General features: G+C 34.3%; 1 pseudogene; it reads right to left on the bottom strand.

Moving 5' to 3' along the window:
- On the bottom strand, window positions 1-26996 carry LOC133189279 (tripartite motif-containing protein 2-like; annotated as a pseudogene).

Raw genomic sequence — 26996 nt, 5'->3', positions numbered from 1 at the left:
TTACATGTATTTGATTTTCTTCATTTTACTACTGTAAAGCTCGGCCACAAAGAGGTTGTCTTTGGTGTCTACACATACACAACCTGGACTGTCCAGATCATAGTTATCAATATAACGGAGGAACTGTCCATCCTGATCTAGGATGTGGATATACTTTTCTTTAGTGTCTTCTGTCAGGATCTGACACTGGCTGTCTGTTGCGATGCCATATGGAGGGAATAATCCCAAAACACCAGAGGGTTGACTAGTGTATCTAAATCGGAGATTCCCTGCCTGATTAACCACCACTACTGCATCTCCTCCATTGTCAGCCACACAAATATCCAGGTTCCTGTTCTCACTGATATATTTACAGCAACTAGATGAATACAGAGGTGTACCTTCACTAACAAACTGAATGGTTTGTTTTTCTGTAGAGCCAGAGTAACATACAACTTTTGATTTAGTTTCATTACTGACCATGGTCACCAGGAAGTCATTGGAGGAGGTACTTCAGAGAGTGTAAGGTATCCACCCCTGTAGTTTGATCACTTCTTTTATCTGTTTCTTCTTCACTATGTTTACAGTGCTTGTATCAGGGTCAGTATAAACAAGATCTCCCTTCCTTGTCACTGCAATGTCACCTGGTATTTTCCCTGACTTCGATTGGATTGACTTCACTAGTTTGCCCCGGATGTTATAGAGTTTCATTATTTTGTCTTCTCCCTGTGTCCAGATTTCTTCATCACTGAGGCAGGCAACACTGTTTAGCTTGTTTTTATATTCCGTGTCTATGTTGGTGATGAGCTCTGGTTTTTCAAGCAGTGGTTTGACTAGAGGACAAAATACAGCTTCTGGTGTCTTCATTGTGTAGCCATGTTTTTCTGTTGTAATGGATAATGCTAACAGTGATCCGAACATTTGATGAAGCTGTTCTGTGTTGATCTGACGAGGATAGAAACTTGGAAATGAAACATTGATTTTAGGAGATAAACTTCTAAATTCAGCATTCCTTGATTTGTACGCAAAGGTTAGGGAGATATCATTGGAGTAAAGTATTTTCTTCAGATCAAGAATACTCTGTTTGACATCAGAAGTAATCTGTTTAGTTTCTTTTTCCTGTTTATTTAAAACAGCCAGGTGTTTAGATTTCATCTCATCAATTTCAGATTTTCGTTTTTTGACAGTGATGTTAATTTCTCTGTGCCAGTCTTCTTCTTGCTCGGTGACAACTGTTGTCAGTTTCTCATTTTACTTTTTCAGAGTTTAGATCTAATGTAATTTCTTCATATGCAGAATAAATTCTTTTCTCTAATTCTTCCAAGTCTTTTTTTAAATTCTTTTTTGTATAACTTAGTTTTTTTCAGAATTTCTGTAATTTTATGCCCATGATGTTTCTCAGAGGAGATGCAGGTAGAACAAACAGGAATGTCACATTTCTCACAATAAAATTCACAGTGGGTATGGGTATGGTTTGAACATTTTGGATAGTTTGGAGCAGATTTTCTGTGTTTGTACGGTACAACCTTGTGTCTTTGGGATAAATCAGAGAGATGCTCCCTTACATAGGCCTTACAGAGGTTAATCTGACAAAGTTCACAATGACTCTGCAGTGCTGCTCTTTGACACAAGTCACAAAGGGGAAGTACCTAAGCTCTGTCTATGGGGTCCATACAGTCTTTTCACATGACCAAATCTAGATGATACTGTAAAATGACAAAAAATTGTAAAGTCTAAGTTCTTTGGTCAGAATTTTATTTTTTATGCTTTGTGCAAATTAAAATGACAATATCAATAAATAGGTAAGAAAGAAATATTTTTAATAAGAAAATATATGGAATTATCATGATAATGTGATTTACAAGTAAAAAAAATTACCAAGGATGAAAATCATTGAAAGAAATACTTGACAATGTGAAGAAAATGAAACAAGGAGAATAGTTGCTATTTTGGAGAGCTGGCCTGTTTTAAATAAAGTTCACCTTCGACTAGAGTTTATGTTTATTTATCAGCAAGCCTCTTGTCTAATAACAATCTAAAATACCCAGAAACCCGGGTTATTTTAAGTGTAACAAAATAAAAGATAACTTTGTATTGACCGCGACCATGTATTTTATATTTTCAAGTGATCGTGTATAAGTATTACTCTGACTTCATGTGTCAGACGTCAACCAATCTTAAACCAAATGTCATGAAAAAAATCATCAGTGGTGGGGTTTTAGATACAAATATGATTTCAAATCCCATGCTGAGACTCTTAACACATGTACAGTATAATCATGCATAATTATATTATTGCTCCTAATTTTTGAAGGATTTTCACTTTTCACAATTTTTGTTTTTAATTCAGGTAGAGGATATTTTGTAGCAAAAAAAGTGTGATATGTTAAAATAAAAGAAAATATCTTACCTGTAGTATCAATATGGCTTCCAAAATACTGTCTGACAATCTACTTTGTGGTTTTGGTTTGCCAGGTCATGATTTAAATTCAGGTCATGTGATTTAAATACCTGTCAATATATAGGACTTTCAGATAAATTTTCAATCTGCACCTTTGATATTTAAAAAAAAAAGAAAAGAAAGAAAGAAGATTTTTACAAAATTTTCTCACAATAGAGGACACTGTGGGATAAGGAGACCGTATTAACCGAGGTCCCGTGTCGCAGTAGGTGCTGGCACGAAAAAAAGATCCCTATAGGTAAAAATTTGTAGCCCTCCACCGGCAAGAGGTGGCTTCTCCACATGAGTGTAAAATTCTCGAGAGGGACGTTAAACAACATACAATCAATCAATCAATCAATTAATCAAAATAGAGGATATTCTAAATGTATTCATCAAATCATCTAAAAATAAAATTTAAATTGTTTAAAAGAAAGATTACTCAAATGTTAAAAAATACATATATCATTTATCTTGAATTTTATCATATTCATAAATCTGCTTAAAAATTGCTAAATTAGATAAAAGCTCTACTGGTCAGAGATCAGAATAATGTTATAAATGTTTAATAAAATCAAAGTGTAGATTACCTTAATCAAAAAAGTTGCTGATTGTCAAAAATAAATATGAATAAAATTTACTTGCTTCACTAACATACATTGTATCACTCTCTGTATTTATATGCTCAAAAGGGCCCTGATTTGGAATAAATATTTTGTCTATTCTATTCTGTAGATGCAGCACATCGTTCAGGATGAGGTTTGTGTGAAGATCACTGCACTGTTCCAGGAGAAACGCAAGAACAACGTCACATGTACAGGGGGACGATTGGCTACTGTCCACCAGCGGTCAGCCAAGGAGAGCACCTACCAGAAAAAGGCAAAACAGTGTCGGTGAGGAAAACTGCTTCAAAGTTGTCAATGTAAGTAATACGGAAGAGAAAACCATTTCAACATACAATCTAATTAAAACTAGATGTTCCGAATCCGCTACCGCTTCTCAGACATCTAACAGCATCCCATTTGGGGTCATGTCAGAGCGACCTTTCGATAGGAATAAAGATGAACATTTTGGCCAATCAGATTCAAGCTTCTGTATACGATTCTAAAGGACAAGGTATGGTAACGGCCCAATCTGGCCCCTTATTTGTTGTAAAAATTAGAACACAGTTAAAATTGTGATAGTTTGTAGTTAAGAACTTATAATGATGCTTGTTTTAAAACCAGCACTAATTTTGATTCAAAGCTTACACGGAGGCCACAAGAAGGTGCAAAAGTAGGACATTTTCCCGAATTTCCTCAATTCTGGTCAAATTTCGTCAAATTTGAGATACATTTCACTTCGGGAAATATAGAGCACAAGCTTGCCTATCGGAGATGTTTATACATAAGATGCATCTGATACTAGTGTATGAAATATATAAATTTGGTAGATAGGCAAGCTTGTGCTCTATGTTTTCTGAACCAAAATGTTCTGTAAAATCGATGAAAATTTGCATAAAAATGAGAAAATTTGGAAATTGATATATTTTCTGACCTTCCTGTGACCTCTATGTATCCCATAACTTAGAACCAATACTAATTTTGTGGCAGGGGGTGATAACAGGTTTTAACTGATAAACTGTTGCATCATTCTAAAAGACACCCCGAACCGGGGGCCAAAATGGGGTCTTAGCCTATCTTGTCCTTAGTTCCACAGCTACATCTTAACATTATTGATGCTCAGAAGTCCGTCTTACGTTGAATTAAAGTAATTTTGGTATAAATTGAATGTATAGTCCGCCAATCTAAAATCTTACCTGAATAGCACAAACGAAAATGCACAAACTATACAAGATATCCCACATGTCACATTCGCCTTTGCCATGCATATATTGTTTACTACGAAACTCCGTTTAGGTTTTTGCAGTGAAAAAAGAAACGCTTCCGAGCTATAAGAAAACATTCCGGAGACGGCGACTTCATTTGCTGATCGATAGGTCGCTCTGACGTGACCCCGGATGGGATGTTGTTAGATGTTTGAAATAATCTTTCTTCCTAACTCAAAGTCACATTTTGAAGATTTTGAAATTGTAGCCCCAACATATACAATATTACTTTGGTTCTATGCTTAGAATGAATTCAAACTTCTTGTTTATGAGGCAGATAAAAGATGTGTGGTTGATGACTTAAAAGCATGTCATGACCTTGACTCAAGGTCAAATCCCAGAGGTCATAGTGATGTAGCAGTATTTTAATTCGGAGGGTTGGTCTACATGTAGCTCGTTTTAAAAATCTACTTTTTCCTATCCAGGAACTTTGTTTTATACATGTATATTTATGTATCACAGATATCTTCATTAAACTAAATGGGAGGGGGGGGGTTAAGATTGAAGAATTCATTATTTCCGAGTTGCCAGCTCTCCAAAGAATTGTATCATGTTTGTTGGTGTCCTTTTTTGTGACCTAGGAAATGTAAAGAAAAGGACTTTTCTTTGTATAAATAATGTTAAACGGGCAACATACCTTATATTTAAGTTCATATATTGTTATAATTCATTATATGTCTCAGGAATGTGAGACAGTGGTGATTTCACCAGAATAATCAGAAATCTCTTTCGGACACCGAGACAGAGGAAACCCCAGGGTCCCCTAAGCAGTCGACAGAGGATACGGGCATACTGGACAACACCAAGTGTAAATTTAACGTCAATTCGTTCAAAATTGTGTATGTCGTCAACAGCGAGTACTATCTGTACAGCACTCATTAAGGCAAGGGAGGTAAGTGTACAAAAGTTCTGACAAGTTTTAAAATTCTGTAGTTTATGACACAGGGTTCGCAGGTGAGTGAGAGTCGGTCAATATATCAGGCTCCAGGCCATAAAACTTAGATGAGCTCACTTTTGATCTCAGTCTCACTTTTCCATTATCTATTCTTTTTTGTAAAATTGAGAAGAAATTAAAAGTGAGCTCATCAAAGTTGTATGGCCCCGGAGCCAAGTCTCAATAGTTCAGCTTATAGCACTATCATGTACGTCAAAGGCCTTGGTTTAGATTCCAGGTTGAGACATGATATTTCTGCTCCTGTGACACTTATGAGCCCTAAGTTTATTTGAACTGTTCTGATAAAAGTTTCTCAAGCTTCATTCTGTCTGTAACATTTTTTTTTTCTAAAAACTTAGTTGTCTTCTCATGAGAGTTGACCTCATTATGTAATAGTGATGATATGCAAGATATTTTGACAACTTAATTACACAAAATTTCAATTACTATATGTTTTTCAAAGATATTATATTGAACAATATAGTCAAACAAGAGAGTGTCCCTGACGCTCCATGACAAATTCACCATGTGGATAAATCCCTGGAGGAAAGAAAATTTGACGGACAACGCAGCAATCTTAAGGCTTCCCGAAGCTTTAAATGCGCTCAAAACATAACACTGCATCGCAAGGTCGATTTTCATTTTTATTTGTAAGTTATATGTACTTAAGTACGGCCAATTTATATAGAGAGTTCTCTAGGCTATATATAAACGTATTTGTTTCGATATGACATGACCTCGTTGATTACATGACGGTCATATCTACTTTTTTTGAAGTGTTTCACAAAAATCGCTTCGGCGAAGCTGATTAACACAATTATTATTAACTTTTTGTCACATAAATAAACTCATCGTATCCTTGTGAACCCGAAATGTGCTTGGGAAAAATTATACTATTACTCTGGTACAATACAATACATTCAATACACAATACATTCAACTTACCAACAAATTTGAGGGTATTTTTCACTCAATATCGTCATCTGTATTAAAACAAAGACATCACATATTTTTCCCAAGCAAGATTCAGTTAGAGGGGAAACTCCTCTTACAGAATTCCACAAAAGATCTCAAACAAATCCCCATTAATCACCTGCGCCAGGCTCTTTTATATACATAGTATAAATTCTACATCTATCCAAGGGTATAAAAAAGGGTAAATGTCAAACGTATACTTTCGTATATATTTTGAACATGCTGACTTTTAAACACGAGTAATAAAGCAAAGTTTTCTAAAATATTCGGATATATAAAATTTTTAAAGAAGATTAAAACATGTTTATTTTACACTTCCTTTCCGACACTTTATATGCAGATTAAAATAAGGTGTAAAGTTTATGACACTCTAACAGCTCAAGTTTGCAGTGACTTGACGACACTTTCAATTATGACGTAATACATTTGTAGTTCAGAGAAGTGAAGGCACGGAGTACACTGCGATATTCTCTGAGAAGCCTTGACGTACCTGCGAAGCAGAAGTCGGTATGCGAGAATTGGCTGGTGGGACGTACGGCGAATCTGGTGGCGTGTACCACCACAAAGTAGTCGTGTGTTGCTGAGGATGCCACCGAGGTTCTGCAAGGGCTTGCTTAATATTATCTTGAGATAACTATAAGAGAAGACTAGTCTGATGCATTTAAAGACAGTAGAATAGATGCATTTCTTTTTTAAAAAATCTCCTTTTATAGACGTTGTTTGATGTATTTAAAGGGCAAATGCATTCAGCTAATTGTCGTTATTTACATAGGTTTACAGTTTTCAAACAATGGTGGATTTTCATTTCTTAAAGGTTGCAAGTCATTTTATCATGGATATTTTTATTTACACCTGCCTGCTTATTTCATGTCATCATGCAAGAAATTGCTTCGGAATTAAAAATGCACTCAGGTTGATTATATGTAAATATACCTGAAAAAAAAGAGATTTACATGTAATATATGATCTTAAAAGATGAGGTTGTAAATAAGATATTTTATGCATATATTTCTGTGTTATATAGAATAATCCTGTAGGTACTCTTTATATTTATTATTATTATTATTTGAAATTCAGGAATGTGAATTCGATTACATTGAGGAAAGCCCCCCCCCCCCCCCCCCCCGTAAATTTTGTTATGTATATATAATCGTAAGAGGACTGAGTTATATTTACATTTTGTTGTATATTTTCATTACGTTACATCTATGATTTCATCATCTATCATATATTCCATGTCTCTGGGTCAAAGTAAAAAAACTTTTATGACAGCTGATGCAATTACACAGTGTAACAATTTTAATTTCATTTAAAATCTATGTAACATTTTTTTTAATTTCAAAGTGTGAACTTTCTTCTGACTTTGCATATTGAGTAGATACATTGTTTATTTATACATGTTACATGTGAGTGATATATGATCTGCAAATTTTTATTTTCACTGTAATTTATCAATCATTTTCACAAGGCCTCTGTTCTATAAAAATCTTCAATTTTTGTCAAAAGAGACTGCATTCCAATTTTGTCGTTACATGTCATGCCTGGGACTTTAACTATATGACTGGGATATGAATAGACCTCTTATTATTGTTAAAACATTGCTTGGGTACCAGAACCCCTGGGTCGAGGCCTGTGTTTGTGGACTGTTAGTCCCCGAGGGTCTCTACAGCCCAGTAACCTAGTACTTCGGTACTAGCTTGAAAATACGGATATATATTTAATTGCTCTGGTAAATTTTAGAAAATTGTTTCAAAATTAAGAATTATCTCCCTCATGCATAGCTCTGATCCTTCTAGGTATTTGGGTCCAGTCTTTGGCACCTTTTTCAGCTCTTCCTGTTTTTTTTTTTATTTAAATATTTTGGATTTCCAAAGTTTCGGCTTGAGCATCACTGAAGAGATATAATTTGTCAAATGCGTATCTGGTGCATCAAAATTGGTACCGTATATGATTTACATTGTAAATAGTCATAAATTTCAGAATTGGTTTAAGATTGTAAGAAATGCAATTTTTTAGATTGAAGCATTACATTTAAAACATATTGCATTTTAATACTTGTGTCAAATAATTTTCCTTACTGCTCAAACATATTGTAAAAGAAAATGTTATTATATATTACATTTATTACAAAATGCATTGCAATACTTTTATATATGTGGTTTTCTCTTTTGGTCAAACTGTTCGTTTGTTTTTATTGTTTAACGCCCCTCTTGAGAATTTTTCACTCAAATGGAAACGCCACCACTTGCCGGTGGAGAGCTACAAATACCCGGCACTCAGAGCCATTGAGCAGTGAGGGATCTTTTTCGTGCCAACATCCACTGCAACACGGCGACACGGGACCTGGGTTTATACGGTCTCATCCGAGGGACCGGTCTCCACGTCCCACAGTGGGATTCGAACCCGCGAGGTATGGATGGACTCTAGAGCGAACGCTCTAACCACTGCGCCACGTGGGCGACTTTGGTCAAACTGATGCTGCATTCTTATCTAACTAAACATGGTCATCTACTTTCACTTTGTTTGTCATCTCCTTTCACTTTATGTATGTTTAGTGTAGAAAAGTGTATTAAAAGTAATAAGTCAAAAGACGTAGTCTAAATTTTAAACATTCTCCTGCAAAGCTTGCCATAATAACTTCTTTGTATATTTTTGTCCAGAGTATACATATATGTCTGTTACAAAGACAAAATGGATGAAAATGTATTGACATTAATTTTTCCAAGAGCGTGCAGTACCTAAAACTTGGTTATAGTGAAGTCCTGGGGACCTGTGAATTTACATAGCTATATAAACGTAACGCGTTAAATTTAATTACAAATTCGTTGATATATTTAGCCCATTCGCAATTTACATTTTTTCGAGTGTGACTTCATAATATATTCAGGGAAGTATTTAATAAAAACTTTTACATAGGGGTACGAGAGTTTTCAGATGGATTTAATTTCAAATATATATGTACTTACAAAAAGATAATATCAATTCAATATTTGAATTTTTGAAATCTTTAGATCTTGCTATAAAACATGTAAATTTTCTTATTTTTATCATGACCAAGAATCGAATTCACAAGGGTTAGAATGAAAAACAGTTCTGGGGTAGGATACGTGTAATGCAGGCATTGTAAAAGCTAATACTTAACAAAAATAATCTCACGATGCTTCTCCAGTTGTTTGTATTATCATGATTATTGCATTGCAAACTCCCATCATCCTTAACAAAACAAATTCTTGTATAGAAAATAATCCAACGTTTCTAAGCCCACCATAGGACACTATGACGTCATTAGAATCAGGTTTGCACGCTATGATGTAAGGGTTACAGAGTTCGTCTTCAGACTGTAACACTGATGCCTTCAGAACGCCATCTTTTGTCAGTAAACGAACTTTTTCACTGAACTGGTCGCTGACTAAGATATTAGTACAAACGGAAACTATACCACGTGACCCTCCGGGAATGGAAGTATTCAACAATGCCTCTCCTTGAAAGTTAACACAGACGACCCGGCTCGGTGCTGATTCTGAGATAAAAACCCGACGTAATGATTTGTCAAGCGCAATAAAAGATGACAGTTTTAATGGAAGTTCTGACACAACAGGTTGATAGATTACAAATTGTTCATTTCCGTTTTCGTCGATTATTCGAATCATGCTGTCTTCCGGTTCTCAAATATCACAATTCACAGCAAACCAGCTTTAATTTGGTCAGACGCAAAACCGTGCGCCATTCCATTTAAAGTAAAATATCTTGCAGTTCTATTCATTCCGGAATTTCCAACGTTATAAAAATGAATTCCATTAAGGCACGTGACTGTAATGTCAACATCTGATGTAATTGTCATTCCACAACAGTCAAATGGGACCTCAATGCTTGACACCATCTTGAAATTTTTGTCGAATCGTTTGATACACTCATTGTTTAGGTCTAAGCAATTGATATCACAACTTTCGACGTACACCAATCCACCTATCCACGGAGTTGCGCAGCACTGTTAAGGCATACTTCGAAGAAATCAACAGAATATAAACGTGTATAAATACATACCTTTTTAAGGTATGTAGGCCACAAACAAATTTCAATATCGCAAGGGCATACCCTAGTTAAAATTAAAAATTAAAGTAATAGATTGTTTCTACATAACTTGTAGTTTATGAAAAGTGCTGCTGCTTTAAATAGAATTCGCATTTTATTAGTTTAAATTTCATGTTATCTTGCTAATGTCGAAATATATGTGACCTTTACCAAATATTTTATATATTTATTAAGTTATGCTATCGATTTCAGCAAAGCAGCAGCACTTTTCAAGTTAAGGAATATGTCCATTATGTGTATTCAAAAAATGGTCAAGATCTATTAAGTGTATGCCCTTGCGAAAAGGCGATTTAATGAGGCACCTCGGCGTGAAACATGCACACCCTGTAGACAAAAACACGGTAGAATTAATTCAATACATTCTCTCGATAGTTTTTAAATAATGACACTAAACAAATGTTTCAGATTTGTATTAATGGTCTAACTAAGATTTTCAAATAATACTCTGTTTAATAATAAAATGCATTTTTCACTGTGAAAAAATTACTTGATCCGCCTCTCACTGCACATAAAATGCGTCAAACTTTACCATGATGACGTCATGTCGACAAGTGCATTGCGATCAGTGACTTGTTTATATCTTGCTGTGTGGGATTTAACTAGCGACAAAAATGAATGCAGTGGTAAGTTTTGATGTAGTTCATTACTCTTATGCAGTTTAGATTCGCAAATTATTTCATTTTCTGATATTGTGAGGAATTGCTATATTTGTGTGATGTCACAGTAAACTTTCCCCGTATAAATTAGGCCCCGCCCCCTTTATGCAGCCTTAACAGAGCTGCGTGTGACGTCAGAGTCAACAGAACACATGAAAAATCGACCAACCTCCTCAAATACGCTTGCGTCCAGTTGTTCTTCTGAAGTATCTTCACCATTTACGTTTCCGTTTTCAACAATTGTGATTTGACTATTACAGATGTTATTTAAATCATTGTTAGAAGATCCAGCTGTGCTGTTGTGTTTTGAAGCATTGTCGTTTCCGTTTTCCTTTCTGTCACCGGATCGTTATCAGAGATTTCATGAGAACTTAAAGAATTCCGGGTGTTGACATTTGGTTCCGCTTTACTTAACGTTCCAATGTTCACACCAGCCTTTGGTTTCCTTTCTTTGTCGTTTGTCCTGCCAACATTTTCTGGTTTCACGCTTTCTTTCCGGTTGACTTAACATTCCGGTATTCAGACTAGCCTTTTGTTTACCTTCTTCGCCATTTTTCTTGCCAACATTTGGTTCCGGTTGACTTGACGTTCCGGTATTCACACCAGCCTCTTTCTCTTCTTTGCCATTCTTCCCGTCAACATTGATTTTGTTTCCGGTTGACTTAACTTTCCGGTGTTCACACCAGCCTCTGATTTTTCTCCTTCGCTGTTCTTGCTGCCATTAACTGTTTCCTGTGCCAAAGAATTGCTAAAATCTTTACGTTCTGTGGCACCATTTTCGTTTTGATTCTACTTCCTCTCGACATAACCTTGCCCCAAGCTAGCGCTTTTAATTTTTGATCTAACTGACAGAGAAATTGGTTTCACGCTTTCTTTCTGTGGTCTGGTAGGAACGTATTCTCTTCTGTTGATTTGTGCTTGATATATTTGTTGTTGGCAGATCGAATTCTGTTTTAGCAGTGAGGCTTTGAGATTTGACCTTCTGGGCAGATCTGAATCTGGATGACATTTTTGTACTCCGGTCCAAAGGCATAAAACACACTGCAATGTTGAAGGACAAATTTTAAATCACGGTAACGAAAACTTGTCTGTACTACAGTATAACCGTTTTCTTATCAGATTTAAAGTTCGAGCGAGTGAGTTTTAAAACAGATGGAACGACATATGCATGCTAAAATAACGGTCAAGGAGACACATTACATGAAGCACACTATAAGATGTATATAAAATTTTTCACATACATACATCAAGTTAGCAACAAATTATAGAGGTGCTGGTGGTCAAATTTATAGATCTGGGGGGTCGTAACATAATGGGCCATGCTTAAGAAGGACTGAAGTATAGTCTTAATCTGAACACTCTCAACACGACATAATATTTTTCATACTAGAGGGACATAGATTATCAGCGTTAATCATTATAAGTAAAGTGTACACTGTAATCCAAGATTTCTATGTTAACTGTGAAAATATGAGATGAAATAAATTTTTAAAAACAGAAAAAACTCGGTGAATTAGACGATGAAAATTAACAAGTTAACAAAAAAGTTAACTGAAAATTAGATTAAATGTATACGCAACAAGCGTTGATATACTACCGTCAGAGAGAGAGAGAGAGAGAGAGAGAGAGAGAGCAGTTGATACAAAAAAAATTTTCAGATCCTTGATTAAATTGTGAATAAGTATATCACAAAATATCTGCGGTCTTTGCTTGCTGACATTCGCTGATACACGGGAGGGGTGGGGGAATTCAAAATGTCCCTATGCATAGTTTTTCAAGTAGATAGACGTTCGGTTATCGTGCCATGTCTAGGAGAATGACAAAACAAGTGAACATTTGTCAAAACAAAAGAATAACAACAAAAGTTAACTGAAAGCATCGCAGTCTCTATTAATAAACAAAAGTCATGCATTTACACTGAAACCTTGTCACTTTGTGAACGTGCTATATTTGATTTTAAAAATAATATTAACAGAAGTATATTTTCAATACGAAATCTAATCTAACCTAACTAAAATCGATAAGTAGGTATGTCAACTTAAATAAATATATTCATTTAAAAAACGTAACTGAATCATTTTTAGCTGTCTATGTTAATAAAGTGAAAAACTAGGGTTATTTTTCAGAAATATGGTGAACATAAGTTTGACTTGGCTGAGACCTCGCTAAGATCGTTTTATGTTACGGTTTAAGGACATACGCAACGTACCTTACCTACTGATAATTTTTCAAGATATTTTTAATTTAAGATTATAGTGCCATCAGATGTTCATAGACAAAAAATCAGCATGCATTACCAGGGGTTTTTAAAAAGATATCAATTGATGAAAATTCTTGTGTAATTCAAAGAAAAATATACGAAAATTATGAAACATATATTCTAGATGTTTTGTTTATCCAAACTTGTTTAAGAAGAAGTGTACAACAGAATATATAGACGTTAAAATGTATCACACTATTCCTTTAAGTATTGGAACTCTTCAACTCCAGGGAAAAAGACAATAAAGTTCAAACTACGTTGCGTATGTCCTTAAGACATACTAAAGAAGTACTTAGTCAGGTCCTAAGATTGTGTTTAAGTTATTCTTATGACCCTACTTAATTAAGTCAAAAACTTAGCAAGCTTTATATTACGAGCACCTGATGAATTATTTAAAAATTCCTATTTTGTAATTTGAAGATATACACGGTGTCCAAGAATATATGATACCATTGCATGATTATGTTAAGAATTCAGATGTAGGTTTAACAACAGTAAACTATGACTAGATTTGATAATTACACTTCAAAATGGAGATTTCTAGCTTTTTTGATTATCCATTTTGATTTAAATGCAATTTTTAGCAAAAGTTTGATGTTATTTTGTGAGTTTCAAATTCCAAATATGCGAATTTTTTTTTTATTGGAATAATTTGTTGCTTAAATATGTATTTATTTCAATATTAAATGAGACATTTATCAAAGAAATTGGTCAAGGCATGTGTTTTTCGCAGTTATTTCAAATGGTATTATAAATTATGGGACAATATAACATTAATAGAAATTTTAAAACATACCTGCCCTTCGTATGTATCGATTACGTCCATTATCAATACTAAAATCTCCCGAAAGATCTATCACAAGTGCAGGTTTTCTTTTACATACAAATTTATTTAAATACAAAATAAAAGAGTATATTTTCATTGGAAAAAGGTCTTGTTCATTTTGGGGTAGATGTGGCCAGGCGCAGGGCTTGAAATGGGTTACCGGTATTAAATAACCAAAGAAACTCACATTTTATTACTTATAATTAATATGAGTCAAACACTCTAAGTTTTATCTAGAATTTCTTAGTTTTAGGGAGACACTTGATCCATGCTTCTACCCCCACTGTCGTTTTAAAGAAAACAATTTTAAACAGACAGTGGATCCGCCTTCATGATTGAATTCCTGCAATGTCCTTGCCTGCCAGTATAGGAGAATGTAGATCTGTTAGGGCAACCTTATATAGCAGATAATAAATTGTTTGATGTATAGGTATTTAAATTATTTATGTAAGACATAATCTGAGATTTAAAAAAAAGCTTCAGAATGTTAGGACATCAACATCAATGTCCGTCATTTAATATGTGAACCTTGTGTCGGATTTCATGAGCAAAAAACTATTATTATCAGACATTATGACAACTATCTGATAACGTACTCTCAATCGTGTTTTGTTCAGGATTGAAACCAAAGACTATCTGATTTGTGAATTACTGCACCCAACCTTTTGACTTAAAGCCATGTTTCTACAATGTAAAGGAAATCTTACAAGCTTCTATTATATAATAATATCATAATGCCCAACCAGTTAACCCCCAGTTGCTTTTTCGGAATTTTTTTTTTCATTTAATAAATTACAATAAGTATCATAATCTAACTTTTGAATTGACCTTGGTGTGTATAAAGTATATATGAATTTTAGAACTTGAAAAAAAAAGAGAAAAAAGAACCCTTCATACGGTATATTATTCTTGCTAAGTTATTTTAGATAACTTTACTATATGAGTTATAATACTAAGGCCTATATGAATTAAAGTGTGTTTTCGGTTCCCCGACCCTAATTTATATAAGCCATCACTGAAAAATTTTCTGATGTTGTATATACATCTGGAAGTAAACGATTTCTATTTTTGTGGCCAGAATACTGCCGATACTGTGCTGTTGCCCTCACGAAATTCAACAATTTTTCCAAATTAGAATTTTTTTTATTTGAAATTTGAAATGAAGACAATTTAAATGTTAAGAAATCAAAGGCCCATGATGAAAATGAAATGATCGTTGCTTATAGACGTAATACTTCAGAGGTCAGAGCAAGAGACAGAGAGTGCTGCATGAAGTATTTAATCTTCACCCCAGCTGCGTGTTCAAGGACAAATCAGTCATTGAGGATGCGAGCTTCTTCATTCTACATCACATAAAGAGACAAGCTGGTCAGTTATGATGATATAATTACTTACATTATTTAGCTTGACTATTCTTTTATTTTGTAAATTATACAAAAAAGCTGAGTAGCCAGGATTTCTTGTCCTACATCAAGTAACTGAAATATATGGAGATAACGAACAGTATTGAAGCTCAAAAGTCCATTAAACAATACAAAATAGGAACAGAGCAAACCCAGACCTCCAAACATCAGAGGTGGGATCAGGTGCCATGGAGGAGTGAGCATCCCTGCCGACAAATCGACAACAAAAGTGAGATATGAAAACTTATGCCAAAAAGGCAAAAAGGGATTTGACATTTTAAAGGTCATAGGAGATAGAGACCTGAACATATTGAGTAACATAAGAAAATAAGTTCATATGAGCTGAACTTTTACTTACGTGGCTTATATCCATCAGTAATGCCTAGTCGCTGTTCATTGCTAACATGTCAATTTGCAGTATTATTTTAAGAATATCATAATCATGACTAAAATTTTGTATAATAACACACTAGAATTTCTTTCTAAAAAAGTTCATTGAATATTTGCAAGATATTTTCATGTTTTATCAGTCAGTGTAATTGGCGGGGAGAGAGAGAGAGAGAGAGAGAGAGAGAGAGAGAGAGAGAGAGAATGAAGAGGGAGAATGAGAACAAATTCAATGTTATAATCAGAGCAGTTGTGTTTATTGAAATCATTTATTTACAACGTAGTTTACTTTCACTCAGAATCCAGCGCGTTCAATAATTCAACTTTCCTTGACATGTGAACCTGTAAATGCGCAACTTACGTGCTGCGTAGTATCGTATGACTTTTAAAAACAAATGTGAAATCATTATTCAATTCTAATTATTTGACAGCGTCTATTTATATTCCCTTTTTCATGCACAACACTATCCTTACCCCATCTCCTTGAATTTTTCTTCTCCTCCCCATTCCCTTCTTTGTGTTTTTCTTTATGTAAATGAAAAACCTTGTATAATCGCTTCATTTTTAAAAACACTTGCAGATTGTGTAATAAATCTCTAACAAGAACTGTATACGTAAGCTTGTCAGTATATAGTCGAGTTATATACATACGATGTTTGAACATTTAATTGTATCAGATATATTTAAAAAAAACAAGCTTAATAAGTTGAAGTATTCCTATAAGATGTCTAGAGAATATGGATTCTAGCAAGTGGACATGTTGGATAAAGAAGAAATCGACAAATTTAAATTTAGATAAATTTAATACCTAAAATACATTTGTATTAAGAAACTTTCCCAAGTTTTTCAAGCTATCAATGATCAATACCTATCGTCGTATACAAACCTATTTATTTTTAGAGTCTTATTTGTGGTGTTCTTCTGTAATGAATATAATTTAAAGAGTTTAATTACCTGTAAAAAAGACTATAATATTAAAATATTAAGTCTCGCAAATGAAGGGTTGATTTTTGATATTCTCATGGACTGCACTGTACTGAATATTTCAAATCAATATTGCCAAGTCAAAACGTGACTGTACAAAGGTATTCATAAGAATCCAATCTGCTTTGGGCTCAACATTTCTTCTTTATATTTTCCTTTTAATGGCCACGACAGGAAATGAGTGATGATGAAGAAGAAGGTACAGGGAGATAACTCTTACTCGTTCTAAACGTTTCTGCTTAATTCTCAGCTAATTGTAATCATGTCATTAATGCTTCTCATTACATTTATCTCACGTATCTACAACAAAAACAGAAATGAAAAATCAATAATTTTCGGTCCAAAAGTCAGTTTTGCAATTTTCAGAATCTTATTTCACTTATTGTATATCAATTTTATTATGAATGTAAGTTTGTTGTTTGGTCCAGATATTTAATATAAATTTTCAGGAAACTTTACCAATAGATTACATGTATTATACTGTAGATGACATGGATGCCGATGAATGCCAAAAGGAGACGAAAGAGCGTATGATAAGGACAAATCTTCAGATTCAGAAAAAAAATGGAAAAGAAGAAGAGGCGAAGATGACATGGATAAGGCACCCTGACAAAATTTGAAGTCACTTTTTTGTACAGGTAGTCAAAACATACTTTGACAGTCTGTTTCCACAAAACTACAAAGCTTTAGTTAAATTTGACTGTATACGTGGTCATTTTGTTTCAATTGTTTGGTGGGTAGAAACAATAGTGTCAGTCGCGAACACGAAGTGATGGTAGGAAATGCTTTGTTGTTTCCTTTTTTAGACAAATGATTTTTTTTTTTAAAGTTATTCAAAAAATGTTTTAAAGAGAAATGGTGCTGTAATTAACAATGTGTCGTCATTAGTATTTTTTCTTCAATTAATGTATTAACATTGCTATGATGGGGGGAATGATTGTGTTCAAATAGAGGTTTGCAGATTCAGTGAATACAAACAGTTCTAATGAGACCTACCACCCCCCGTCCCTAGTTAACAAAACACTCATATTTTTCTGTTACTTACAGCATGGCAAGGACTATCGACTTCCAATGGACAATCAAAGCAGAAGACACATTCTCAAGAATATACCCTGTATATAACTGACACATACTGTGAAGGGGAAAACTACAAGGATGTAATATGGAATAAGAAATATGGTAGGATTGCGTATACTGATAGCATGTATTTTAATTATAATGTGACTTCACATAGGTTTCAAGTTTTTCAACATTATTTCTTAAAAAAGATGATAGGATAAGACTGAATCTCTGATGTTTATTCTGACTCTCCATGGACCATAGGTCTAGTATTCTCAAGTACTATTCATGCATTTATATGTTTTGCCTTGCATTATACGAGATTAAGGCATTAATAATAAAGTTACAAATCAATGTTTTGTAGTTAATTATATAATAACCCATTGCTGACAAGAATGTCCAACAGGATAAAACAGAACTGATGATGATTGTATTCCCAAGTTTATCAAAATACATTTAACTTTTTTCTAGATTTAATTTTATATAACGTATATATCTACTAGATTTATGATGTACCCAGTATTTTCCTCTGAATATATATCTTCAGTTAAGATTGATAATTTTATTTTCATTCACACTCAAATGATGTGATTTTTGTTTCATTTGCATGTAGTGTGCAATTGTACTTCAGCTATCTAGCAACCATATTAATTATTAAGAGTATTATTCATTGCAGGACCTGTAAAAAAAAAGAGTATGGAATGATTGGAGGGGAAAATCAGTTCTACGTCTGGGTTTGGAAAACCACTGGAAGGTGAAGCGAGAAACGGTTACCTGAAGCTATTTCTTTGATTGATAAGAAATTATTCACAAACAGTAAAATTAATTTGTTTGGAAATATAATTAAATGTGTTTGTATGTGATCTCTTTTTAATTTGTACAGTTTTATTGCTTATAAAACAGAAATGTTATAAAAAATTACAGTACATTCCAATATTTGTTGTATAATTGTTAATTTTTGAAGCTGAAGTGCATTGATGCGTGATAATCAAAATTATTTGAATCGCATAATCGCCATGATTTTCAATATCGCCAAAATCCCTAGCAAAATAACTAAAGGAAAGTCATGATATGACGTGAAAGTTACTTTGACTATCTGAATCTAATGACAATACAGTCTAGATTAACTCGCTAGTCTACTCATAGTGACTATTAATCAGTCACTATAGACTATAGAACAAGGCAATGTGATTTTTCTCCAGTTGTCAAAATGAGTTCAATATATTATCAAAACGACTAACTGCACCCTCATCTAAAGGGCAATCAAAGTGATTATGTTTTATGTCCCAGTGACTAACTTAGGATTTCAGTACTAGGGGAAGGTGCACTACGAGATTAAAATGGAGGAAGAGGTCGAGAGTAAGTCAGCGGATTCAACTGTGCTCAAGGGAAACCAGGAAGAAAACAAAAATGACGAAGATATGTAGTATGAACGAGTATACGATTTTTTAAAAAAGATTTTTTCTAATTTGCGAATTAATTTAACAGAATTTTGTACAAGATTCTACTGTTCAATTTCTGTAATGTTATAGTTTGTGTTCAATTAGTTTCTTATTTAATACATACACATAGCTGCAACTTTTAACTTTTTCTTGAACCTAACTTTTTTGTGAATTTGCAGGATGGTGTCTATTCACTTTCTTTTTCAACAATAACTGGTATTTGGTTTTCCGCCTACATCAAATTATGTGTGAACGCCTGTACAAGATATATACTAGGTATTCTGTTAAAATCGCTGCAGAGGAAGCGCAATGTAGAAAAAACAGAAAGGCATCTACTGCAGTGGCCCTAAGACTCGAAGTTCCAAGTAAGAAACCTAGAGTACATTTGTATATCACATTTACAGTCAAATCTCAAGAGCATGGCAAGTTTGTAAGGTACAAGATATCGAGGATGAAATTTAAATTTATTATATGGTAATAAGATTGTATGGAAATATCAGTGTTCCACTTATAACTCTTACCATTAATCACAATGGAATATATATGTTTTACAAAGCATTCAACCCTTTATTTATTGCGTTAAATACGTGTATATAAATTTGTGTTGTTTGTCAAGAATTCTTTTTTGATTGTTGCCATGGTTACAGGTGAGATAGAGAGGAAAAAGTGGGGGATATTAATTTCGGTCTGTCCGTCCGTCTGACTATCTGTATTTCTGTCAGTCTGTACGCTTTCGTTTCCGTGCGATAACTCGAGAAGACTTTGAGCTTTTCCAATGACATTTTATACCACAACCTATTATGGCCTAAGTAAGATCCATATCGATTCAGAGGTCAAAAGGTCAAAGGTCAAAATCGTAAATTCATTGTGAACCACTTTTTATTCGTAAATTCATACATTCTGTCTGCTTGCAAAACTTTCGTTTCCAGGCGATATCTCAAGAAGCTTTTGAGCTTTTGCAATGAAATCTTATACCATAACTTCGCTCGCCACTCTCAAAGTGTCCCGCCCCGTTTTGTCAACCCCCCCCCCCAAAAAAAAAGTCAATTGAAAAAAAGTTACAGTTTGGACTTTTTATGGCCTAAAAATTTAATGTTCTTAAAATGCTTTGAAATTGGCTTTAATATGAGTTGAGTAGATGGATAGGATAAACCATTAACGAATATGGCAAGCAGGATGAAATATGACGTCATTAATTTGGTACATTTTTAAGTTTTAAGCAGAAAAACCTCAAATTACTCATTTCTGTGATTTTTTTACATTAGAAAATAATATCCACAGCCGTCGCTCACTTCAGTCTTCGGATTTATTGTGTAAAAATGCTTTGAAAAATCACATATCTCAGAATCAGAATCTTTGTGGGCAATGCATGTGCTATATGATTTCTGAAAGAAAATTCCACTGAAAATTGATGTCTTCTGCAAAATTATAAGAACATACAGGAAAATGCGCAGGTTCATGACGTCACAATTAGCATTTAGGAGGTCATATGAAAAATACAATTTTTATGTTCTTACTACATAAGATTGCATTGATTCAAAAAGCATAAATTTAAATTTATTTTTTAGAAAAATACAGTGCAGAATTTGTATTAAAACCGTACATTGTTCTTTGTTGGCATTGATCGCACAGAAAGTTTTAGAACTTTACTCCCCGTTTGTATTAAAGAAAATGTGGAGAGTTATTACATATAATGCAGGTTGTCGAAGGACTTAATATTCGCATTACATCTATTAGAACTGTTTGATTAAGGCTAAATTAGACACCATATGTTGTGTAAATATTTTGACAATTTCGAATATAAACAGGTATAATTATGTGGGCCCCCTGTTTGCATTTACTTTGCTTGAATTTCAAGCACCTCATCGTTCTATGGGTATGATTCTCGCTTAACATGTGAGAGGTCCCGGGATCAAATCCCGGACGATCCCGATTTTTTTGTTTGTTTGCTTGTTGTTTAACACCCCTCTTGAGAATTTTTCACTCATATGGAGACTCCATCACTTGCTGGTGGAGAGCTACAAATTTTGACATATACTCGGCACTCAGGGCCTTTGAGCAGTTTTTGTGCCAGCATCTACTGCGACACGGGACCTCCGGTTTATACGGTCTCACCAGAGGATCGGTCTACAAGGCCCACAGTGGGATTCGAACCCCGCGAAGTAAGGATTAACTCCTACATGTGTGCCACGCAGGCGACATTTAAAAAAAAACATATGAAATGAAGAAGTAATGACGTCTGGCGTTTACAAACTTTCTAAAAAAAAATTCATTATTACAGTGTGATAAATATTTTATATAAAAAGAATCTTCTGTACACATTTTAAGGAATAAGCAATCAAATGTATATATCCATATTGGCACATTTTATTTCCTTCAGTATATACATTTAATAAATCTGCAAATCCAAGGGGGGTGGGGGGGTCTGACCAGATGTACCCATGTTCTTCTTGTTTCCTTAAGCGGGGGACACAAATTCTCTGAATTAGCTTGTTTTTATTATGTTGAAAGGTGTTGCCATGGTTGCTTGAAATGTATATTTCTTTGAATTCTTTTTAAATGATGCTATTCCTCATGAAGATTTGGTCTGATTCATTTAATTTACAGAAGTAGACTATACAGGCTACATAAAGGGGGCGGGACCTAATGTATACGGGAAATATTTACTCTGACATCACACAAAATTAGAAACTCTTTAGAATTCCAGAAAATTAATTCATTTATGATTTTAAACTGTATAAGAATAATGATCTACATCAAAACTCACAATTGCTTTTATTTTGACGCTAGTTTAATCCCACCTAGCAAAATGTAAGCAAGTCATTGATTGCAATGCACATGTCAACATGAAGTCATCAAAGAAAATTATGATGCATTTTATGTGCAGTAAGAGGCAGATCAAGTAATTTTGTCAAAGTTAAAAAGCATTTTATTAGTAAACAGAATATTATTTAAAAATATTAGATAGACAATAAATACAAATACAAAACCGTTGTTTAGTGCCGTTATTGAGTTATTATCGAGAGAATGATTTGAATTAATTCTTTCATATTTTTTTTTTGTGTGTGTACAGGGTTGGCATGTTTAACATAGAGGTATCTTTTTAAATCGCTTTCTGCAAGGACATACGCTTAAAACAGATCTTGATCATTTTTTAATAAACATAAAAGAAATATTCCTTAACTTGAAAAATGCTGCTGCTTTTGTGAAATCCAGAGCATTTCTCAAAGTATACATAAAATACTTTGTAAGGGTCACACATATTTCAACTTAAGCCCAATTATTTAAAATTCAAACACATAAAATGCAAATTCTGTAGAAAGCAGCAAACCTTTTCAGAAACTACAAAATATACGAAACAAATTTATCAGCTATAAATTTTGAATTTAAATCGGGATATTTAAGTCATGTGACAATGTAATAGCTTTAAACAAGAGGCGCAGGGGCAACATCGCTCACCTGAGCACTGTGGCTAGGAAAAAAGAAAAATCAGTTTAGTGTTGAAAAGCTTAAATGCATAAGTGGTCCGAACCTACACCCAAAAGGGAGTGGGGAGTATGATTTGAACAAAATTAAATCTACACTTACTAAGGATGCTTACATAATATTTTGACTGTGACATTTTTCTCTACAAATTGAACTTTCATTGTGGTCCAACCCTACCCCTGGAGGTCATGATTTGAACAAACTTGAATCTACACTATCTGAGGATGCTTCCATATAAATATGACAAACAGAGGCTTTGCTGTTCTTGAGAAGATTTTTAAAGATTTTTCCTATATATTCCTATATAAAACTTTGATCGTTCATTGTGGCCCCGCCCTACCCCTGGGGGTCATGATTTGAACAAACTTGAATCTACACCACCTGAGGATGCTTTCACATAAATATGACCAATCATAGCTTTGCTGTTCTTGAGAGGAAGATTTTTGAAGATTTTTCCTATATACACCTATGTTATACTTTGATTGTCCATTGTGGCCCCACCCTACCCCTGGGGGTCATGATTTGAACAAACTTGAATCTACACCACCTGAGGATGCTTCCATATAAATATGACCAATCATAGTTTTGCTGTTCTTGAGAAGAAGATTTTTGAAGATTTTTCCTATATATTCCTATATAAAACTTTGATCGTCCATTGTGGCCCCACCCTTACCCCGGGGGTCATGATTTGAACAAACTTGAATCTACACTACCTGACAATAATTCCACATGAGTTTCATCTTTTCTGGCCCATTGGTTTTTGAGGAGAAGATTTTTCAATAAGAGTTCGTGGCCCTTTATTTGAACAAATTTGAATCCCCTTCACCCAAGGATACTTTGTGCCAAGTTTGATTGAAATTGGCCTAGTAGTTCTGGAGAAGAAGATGAAAATGTCAAAAGTTTACGACAACGCCGACAGACAACGGACAAATTTCGATCAGAAAAGCTCCGCAGCTAGGTTAAGGACGCCCATGAAATATACGCCTTAATATATTCAGAGAAAATGAGAACAATTTTGGTATGTTTTTTAACAGACTTAGTTTTGATGAATGTGAATTGTGGTGTTTGCACTTGTATATATCGGGTCTCTGCTGAAGTTCGGCAAAACCGACATCGTTTACATCAGCTGTTTGTCACGTGACAGGTTTAAAATTAGAACATATATGTACTACTACAAAGATCGTAAAAGTTCAACGATATACGGGTATTTTTCCGCTATATAATTTATTCTGTTTTGTTTGAGATAAATTTCTTAACATGAAAAGTGCTGGGAGCAACTTACTCATGCTCGGGAATTGTGTAAAATTTAGCCGTCTTTCTTTAAACTCCAGACATAGATGAAAAACGCACTGGAATAATGTTACATTACGGAATAAATAAACAATGCACAACCAGCTCCCAGCTCTTTTCAGAATAGTAGAAATAATAGCTACATGTATTTGAAAATTCAGAATTTATAGTGAAGCGGATATCGTTGAACTTCTGATATTTTTGAGGTGCTGTACCCCCTCATTCTAGCACGTTACTGTACAAATGTTATCCCTACGGCTATATATAAAGTTTACACATTATCAACTTAGTTTGACAATAAAATGTGGATTAATATATTTTAGAATATGTCTTTATTTTCGTCAAATTAGGCTTATTTCGTATTTATTTTCATTTTTACAAACTACGAAAATGGCTTGATCCACGCCCCATGAACAGAGAAACTGCGTGTCAAACTAAGAAATGACGTCATCTCAGTAAATACAGCGAGATCAAGCTGGCTTTCATTCTACATACTCTAAGTGCTATTTTGGCAAGATAAGTTGCACATCCAATTATCTTTATAATATTTATGAGAAACGAAAGTAATTGAGTATGTTTTAAAAAGAACATGTAGTATTTATTCATCAAAATTCATTTGTATTGTTTTAATGTGACGTCATAATAGCTTTCCCGAACCTCTGCATAGGCTGATGTAAGTATGGGAGTCCTTAACCTAGCTGCGTCACTTGAGCCTTCGACTCAGGTGAGCAAAAAAATTAGTTTCGAAAGGTATCTATTTGTGCACTTCTGTATTCCCTTGATTTCTTCATAGTATTCCTTAGCAGTGCTGCGTACTAAACTACATCAATCTTATTATAATGAGTACACAGCAGTACACCTCAGAGACCTCTGGTAAATTTTAATTGATGATTTGAACAGCACTATTAACAAAGGCTTGAAATATTGACTGAAACAGAATTTGTTCTAATTTCCATTTTTAAGGTCTGTGGCATACTTTCTCATCCTAAACTACCTTTGTGCAAACCAGTCTTCGTTTTGTTTTCATGCATGTAAGTTCATCTCATTGAGGAAGATGTTCTAAATACACTACAGAATGTTTATTCAAAAATTAATAACTATAAAGTAAATAGAGTATTATTTTATAACAAAAATGTAATACATGTTCACATAATAAATGTCATCTGGTCATGTTTTTTTTCTTGTACTGTATCTCAGTCACAGAAACTTGCAATGAAAATGAAGTATTTATGTGTATTTAATTTTCTTCACTTTAAAACTGAATTGCTCAGCCACAAAGAGGTTGTCTCTGGTGTCTACACATAATCCCCATGGATTGTGTAGAGCGCAGTTATTAATGTAACTGAGGAACTGTCCGTCCTGATCTAGGATGTGAATACAGTTGTTACCTGCTGTCAGGATCTGGCTCTGGCTGTTTGTTGTGATGCCGCGTGGTTTAAATGATCCTGTGGTAGTAGAAGGATGACCGGTGTATCTAAATCGGAGTTTTCCTGTCTGATTAACCACCACTACTGCATTGGCTCCGTAGTCCGCCACACAGATATCCAGGTTCCTGTTCTCACTGATGTATTTATGATTATCAGATGAATACAGAGGTTTACCTTCACTGTCAAACTGAATGATTTGTTTCTCTGTGGAGCCAGAGTATCGGGCAACTTTTGATTGTTTATCATCACTGTCCATGGTAACCAAGAGGTCACCAGAGGAGGTACTACAGACATTGTAAGGTTTCCACCTCTGTAGTCTGATGACTTCCTGTATCTCTTTATTCTTTACTATGTTTACAGTTCTTGTTTTAGGGTCAGTATAAACTAGATCTCCATTCTTTGTCACTGCTATGTCATATGGATAATACCCTGACTTGGTTTGGATTGACTTCAGTAGTTTGCCCTGGAGGTTGTAGAGTTTCATGATTTTGTCAATTCCACATGTCCAGATTTCTTCATCATTAAGACATGTAACACTGTATTCAATACCAGTGTCTATAATGCTGATAAGCTTTGGTTCATCAAGCAGTGGTTTGACTGGAGGACAAAATACAGCTTCTGATGTCTTTATTATGTAGCAATGTTTTTCTGTTGTTGTGGATAATGCTGACAGAGAACCAAACTTTTTATTAAGCTGTTCTGTTTTCATCTGATAAGGAGAGAAAATTGGTAATGAAACATTGACTTTAGGAGGTAAACTTCTGAATTCAGCATTCCTGGATTTGTATGCAGAGGCTAGGGAGATATCATTGGAGTCCAATATTTTCTTCAGATCAAGAATACTTTGTTTCACATCAGATTTAATCTGTTTAATTTCATTTTCCTGTTCATATAGAACAACCAGGTGTCTTTTTTTCATCTCATCAATTTCAGATTTCAGTTTGTTGACAATGATGTTAATTTCTCTGTGCCAGTCTTCTCCTTGTTTGGTTACAGCTGTTGTCAGTTTCTCATAATGTTTTTCAAGGTTTACTTTTTCAGAGTTTAAATCCAATGTAATTTCATTATATGCAGGATAGATTCTTTTTTCTAGTTCTTCCAAGTCTTCTTCTAAATCTCTTTTTTTAGAACTTAATTTTCTCAGAACATCTGTAAATTTATGCCCGGGATGTTTATCAGAGGAGATGCAGGTAGAGCAGACAGGAATGTCACATTTCTCACAGTAAAGTTCACAATTTTTCTTGGAATGGTTTGGACATTCTGGGTAGTTAGGAGTAGATGTTCTGTGTTTGTATGGTACAACCTTGTGTCTTTGGGATGCATCAGAGAGATGTTCCCCTACACAGGCCTTACACAGGTTAATCTGACAAAGTTCACAATGACTCTGTAATGCAGCTGTTTGACACAGGTCACAAAGGAGAATATCTTGGGCACTGTAAAGGGGGTCCATTATAGTCTTCTCACATGACCAAGCCAAGGTGAAGCTGTA

The sequence above is a fragment of the Saccostrea echinata genome, unplaced genomic scaffold (assembly GCF_033153115.1).
Source record: "Saccostrea echinata isolate AGI-Se365-2 ecotype Australia unplaced genomic scaffold, CSIRO_AGI_Sech_v1 ptg000017l, whole genome shotgun sequence".
NCBI classification, from domain to species: Eukaryota; Metazoa; Mollusca; class Bivalvia; order Ostreida; family Ostreidae; genus Saccostrea; species Saccostrea echinata.
Note: the sequence above shows the minus strand (reverse complement) of the source record. Positions and strands in the feature narration are given on the sequence as shown.